Below are 5,924 nucleotides of genomic sequence, written 5' to 3'. Positions count from 1 at the left end.
GGACACAAGCCTTGGGGAGCCGCGGCTTTGCTTCCAGTATTTCTTTGTTCCCTGAGCACGCGTTTGCAAATTCTGTAACCTTTTGCCCTTGTCCCTCCGCAGGTTAAGGTGCAACATGCTGACTTTTGATCTGCCCATCTTAATCTCTCTCCTTCTCAGCAGCATTCCTGATAGTCTTATTTCCACAGGTTGTGCCAGTCTGGAGGAGAAACGTTTCCTTTTTGAGCTCAGGCACATGATCTGAGGACGCTCACCATTTCTGACTGTGCCTAATGATTTAGGTTCTTCCTGAAGACACCAAGAGGATTGCTGTGTTTGTCGCTCTGTGTGTCTTCATTGCTACTCGTACTCACAAAACAACTGGACCAAATTTGGGATCTGATGACTCAGGTTTCGACTTGCAGCTTCTTCTGCTTCTTCGGACCCTTGTTGCATAGGAGTTCCTGTGCTTTTGCCTTCTATTTGGTGCACACAAGCAGCGTATTGACTTTGTGATCTGGGCATTATTGAGCATTTATTGTTCCATGTGGGCAAGCGTGACTCCCAGGGCCGTGAACACTTGGAAAACATGCTATGCAGTATTACCTGCAGGGTGTGGCAGACTGACCCAAATGATTCATGGTTTTGTTAATCCTTATACCTAGGAAAACAAATGTATGCAAAAGAAGGCCAGCAACACCAGAGTGTGAGGGATGGCCTTAAACGTGTGTTTTCCCATGAGATGTGACTTCTGTGTAGGCACCTAGTTCCAGGTACTGCAAATTTGTGTAGAATTTCTTGGGAAATGGCTGAGCTGCTGCATCTGCTCTTGAAGTGTCAGCTGGGAGAAAAGGCTGATACTCTTGAGGAACACCGAGTAATATCAGGTTGAGACCAATGAGTTTCCATTTGTGTGGGAAAAATAATACTTTGCATTGATTGAGCAGTTAGAAAGCTGCTAAGAAAGGACAATCTCCAGAGTGTTTTGAAAAATCATCACTTAGAATGCAGCTTAATGAAAATTGTCATGGGAGACCTGGGCTTAGGCCCACGAAAGTATGTAGGTATTGAAGAAGGCTGGTGCAAGAAGCGTTCCTTGCTGGTGGGTTGCCGTTAGCCTTGCGTCTGTGGAGGTGGTCGGCATGCGTTCACACAGCAACGCAAGCCAGAGCAGCTTCTCGACTGCTCTAATTCTCCCCTGGGTTGCCTCCAGCGCTGGGGGTGGGACAGGAGAGCTGTGGGCACTCCGCACTTCCCAAGGACTTCAGAGAGGCCTGCGGAAGAAAGGGCTCTGCCAGAGCAGAAAGGCAAATGTATGGCAATACTCGATAGCTTTCTTCTGTAGGAAGAAAGGAGGCAGTGGCAAATCCCGTTGCTCCAGTTACCACCCTTTCAACAGAGACCCTGAGGAGGACTGAAGTGTGCTGCTCTGTGCCAGTGAGGATTTGCCTGCAGTTTTGGATTTTCTGCTTTTACAGGCAGTATGTGCCTCGTACGTTTATTGTTACAGATTAGAGTTCTGCTGCGACTCTGGTGTTACTGGAGAGGGGGGATGTGGCACTGAAACACTTAGTGGTGCTCCTGGGCCCTGTTTTGAACTAGTTCTTAAAAAATGTGTTTTTCTTACCTCTGCTGGAGTTTGTCATGTTGAGTTCACTACTGAAATCCCACTTCAACATCCCTTTCAATGTCACAGGTAGAAGAGCCCAAGCAGTTCTCGCTGGTCCCTCCGGCAGTTGACTTCAGAAACAGGTCCTGTGTTTTGGTGAAAGAAAGTGTTGCTTGAGGAGGTACGTGCGCTGTGTTGGTGTGAGTTGGGGTGGGGAAGATGGGAAGCAAAGTAGAGACTGAGCTGGGCTTTCTTAGGAGAAGGAGAAATGCCTTCAGCTCTGTGTTGGGTGCTAAACTCTTAAAGAAAATGCTGCTGTGGATTTGAAAAATCTTGAAAGGCTGTCCATTAGGAGTGGCCTAGAGAGGAATGGTATTTTGTAAATGACTCTGGAAAGAAGCCGGAGGAATAAGAACAGTGTCATGGTTTTGCTGCATTTTGATGGAGATTTACTTTAGTTCTGCCCTTAGTTGCTTATAATCAAAAATGCCGTTCTGACTGAAAGCACAGCGGCATGATAAGGTGCTGAGAAGTCTCTGGCTAATTCTGCAGGTGGGACGCTGGTAGCCTTCCTTCAGAGGAGGTGTGGGAGAAATGTCTGTCTGTGGGGTCAGTGCGCTTTTGGGGAGGGGAGAAGATACCTCTGCCTGTGCAAGAGCACCGTCCCTGGCAAAGAGGTGCAGGGAGAGTGCCTGACCACCGCTCCTGCTGTGGACTGTAGCGTCTCCTTGTCTTTGTACCTACGCTGTGTGTCATTTTTCAGATTGAGAAATAAAACTCTCAAGTTCTGAGAGCTTTTTTCTCTGCCTGCATGACAAAGTCGTGTTTCAGCTTGAAACTCATCTGGTCTGTGTCTGCTCTGCCTGAAAAGACACCTGAAAGGAGTCTGCAGAGTTGGCGTGCCCATGGGGGAGATACCCAGCTGGCCCTTTGTGTGGGGTGGATGGTGGCGGATGCCCAGAGCAGTGGGCAGCAGCAATTCCTGCTGTTGGTACTTAACCGGGAACCGCTTTGGTAAAGGGGTGGAGATGGTGCTTTCTGTGGCATCTCTGGGGTCTCAGTCTTGCAGCAACACCTTTGACGTTGGAGGGGTGGACTGCTATAAGCTAAGTAAGCAACCTCTGACAAGACTGCAGGGGTAGTCCTTGTGTGGCAAAAAGCCTGGCAGTGTTTTCATGGAGCTCTGCCCACTTGCTTCTGTGGTCTACGTTATCAGTGCTACCCGCAGTGCTGTTTCCCTCCCCCATGAAAACGGGCGTTCTGCAGGACAGGATGTTTTACCTGCTGCGGTGTGTGATGCCTGGCCCTGGAAAGATGAGGCCAGATAGAATTTCCCCGGAACAAAACTGGACTGGGTCTGCAAAACTTGCTCTGTGTCAATAAAAACTGAGAGGACTAAATAGCTGGTAAGGTTTGATTATGAGCTGTAGCACAGAGTTGATACGGGAGGTGTGATTCTCTATGGCTGTTGTGGTTTGGGCCGGATTGGCCACTGGGTGGCAGGACAGATGCTCTCGTCAACGTGTCTTCAAAGAGAGGCAGGAGAGAGAAAGAGAGACTCAGGATTTCAGAAGGAACTGATCTACTTGACTAAAACGTTAAGAATAAAATAAAAAGGAAATAATGAAATATATACAAAACTGTATCGAGCTCCCAGAATGGTTTTACGTGTAATAGTGGAAGTAGAGATGTGTGATTTTGTTGCTGTTGTTTTTTTTATCCTTGAGGACAGGCATAACAGTGGGAAATACTCAAAGTAAGGTGAAGAAAACTGAGCAGTTTCCACTAAACTAAAAATTGCAAGATCAGCAGAAGAGAGAGGAAATATTTCTTCTATAGCATAATTGTTATGGGTCTTTCTTAGCAGCCCTAGATTACAGTCCTTTTATTCAGCAGCAGAACCTGCACCTGTGTCATACATCTGGTACGTGTCCTGAGGATGGCAACTAAGTATAAGCACAGCAGAATTGTACCCCATGTCGGGGTCACGCTGACTGAGCTGAGGCAGTCTTCCAGAACATATAAGTGAATTTGGGGACGTCCCTGCGTGTTGGAACTTCACAGTATTAATGATTCGATCAATAGAGTTTGAGGAACGTCAGCAAGTTTGTACTACTTTCTTTTCTTTATTGACTTTATAGAACAGCACTGAAGTTATTCATATAGATTCTTTAGGCAATTCAAATACTTTCACTGAATGACAGAAAGGCTGAGGTTGGAAGGGACCTCTGGATGTCATCTTGCGATAGCCGCCTGCTGCAGCAGAGACAGCCAGCGCCGCTCAGCCAGGGTCTGGCTCCATCTTCTCTGCAGCCTCCCATCAGGCTTTTTATGCATTGATCAATTCCCCTGCGAGCCTTCTCTTCACCAGGCTAAGCGGTGCCAGCTCGCTCAGCCTTTCCTCAGAGGAGAGATGCTGCAGTGCCTTTATCATCTTCACACTCCTTTGCCAGACTCTCTCTCCAGTCCAGCCCAGGACACCGTCAGTGCTCCTGGTGGCAAGGGCACACTGTTGGCTCATGATCAGCTGGGTGGCCACCAGGACCTGCAGGGCTTTTTACGCCAAGCTGCTTTCCAGCCGAGCAGCGCGCCAAATGTGCTGGTTCCTGGGGTTGTCCCTCGCCAGGTTCTGGACTTCACTTCTTTCTCCTGTTGAACTTCTTGTGGCTCCTGCCTTGGCAGGGTGTGAGCATGGGGTGATGCAGAGGGCAGAGCCAAGTGGTGCAGACTCTGAGCAGGAGGAAAGATTTGGGTGCCAGTGTTGCAGGGCATGACGGGGCAGTAGAGGCTGGTAGGAGAGCAGATCCCTGGGAGGTGGGGGCAGATGATGTGGTGAGGAGGAGACCAGGCATGGGACGTTTGGCAGTGGGGCATGGTCCAGCCCTGGAGTCCCCCTTCTGACTGAACCGTTGGCCGGCATGTGTCCCAGCTGCTGGCCTGGCCCTGGTTTTGGCAGCTCCTGGGGCCTTGTTCTAGTTGTGCCGGTGGGGTGGCCTCTTGGGTGGCTGAGGTGAATGTTGGGAGCTGCTGGCCCTCCTCTTCGGGCCTCGCCGTGGCCCCCCACGGGAGAGGTCCCTGCTGCGGCTGGGAGTAGAGGGACCTGCAGCAACCTCCCCTGGATCGTCATGCAGCTCCTCCTGTTCCCCGTTGGTTGGAACAGGGGCATCGGGCAGCTGCCGGGAGCCCCATGAAGAGCAGCGGTGGAGGTGTTGGGTCGCTCCTCTTCATCGTCTGCGGCAGGGCTGCGGGAGGTGGCTTGGCCAGGGCCAGGAGACCCCCTTCTGGAGGCAGCAGGAGGAGGGACAGCCACGGGGCTGCCCTCCCGCTCCTCGGCAGCATGGCTGTCCTCGAGGCCCAGCAGACGGTGGGCCTCCGCGCTGCAGCGTTGCACAGCGACGTTGATAAGCTGCTGTACAAATGTCGCCGCGCGATCCTGGAGGCTGACCTGCAGCAGCCGGACCAGGACCTCTTCGTCCAGACCAAAGAAGCCCAGGACGGCCAAGATGAGGTCCTCCATCACAACGGCTGCTGAAGGCTCCTCGGCAAAGATCAGCCCCAGCTGCTGTTGGAGCCAGGGCAGAAAGCGTTGGAGGAGAGCCGGGTGGTCGTCAAAGAGGAACGCCCAGGTATGGGGCTGGAGGCCGCCCACCAGAGCCCTGGGCACCGACTCCACTGCCAGCGGCTGAGGTGTTACAGAGCGGCGAGGGGGGCTGTGGGTGTCTGGGTGCCTGGGCGCTCCTCCGGCCTGCCGGGTGCCAACTGGTGCGGGGGCTGAGGCAGATGACGCGATGGGAACCTCTTCGAAGTCATTGTCTGCCCTCATCGAGTGCACGATGGATCGCACTCTCCTCTTGCAGAGAGGGCACTCGGGCTTGCTGTTAGCCCAGCGCAGGATGCACTGGTAACAGAATTGGTGGAGGCATGGCATGGCATAGGCGGCATCGTCCCAGCTGTCCAGGCACACTGGGCAGCGGTTGTCCAGGTCCATTGCCATGCTCTCCACTCGCTGCATCGTGCTAGGGGGAGCTGGGGGTGACCAAGTGCTCCCTCCCTGTGGCGCTGCAGCAGCCAGTGTCAGGCTGGAAAAGGAAGAGAGGCCACGGTCACTGGGTGGCCTGAGGAGGGGTGGAAGAAATGCCCAGGTCCCTCAAGAAAGAAACCCTCCCAGCTCCCCAGGGTGCGATGTCCCCACACAGCTCACCTGGACTATTACCCATTATTGCTCTTCCGTGTGTGTGGTGGTGAAGCTGCAACATTTCCTCCTATGGCGATCAAAAGAGACTTCAGGGCCTTGGGACGGTTGGTAAGGGGATGTGGGGCACAGGTTATTTTTTCC

Source organism: Vanellus vanellus (assembly GCF_965231255.1).
Source record: "Vanellus vanellus genome assembly, chromosome: Z".
Classification (NCBI taxonomy): domain Eukaryota; kingdom Metazoa; phylum Chordata; class Aves; order Charadriiformes; family Charadriidae; genus Vanellus; species Vanellus vanellus.
This window is presented reverse-complemented; position numbering follows the sequence as displayed.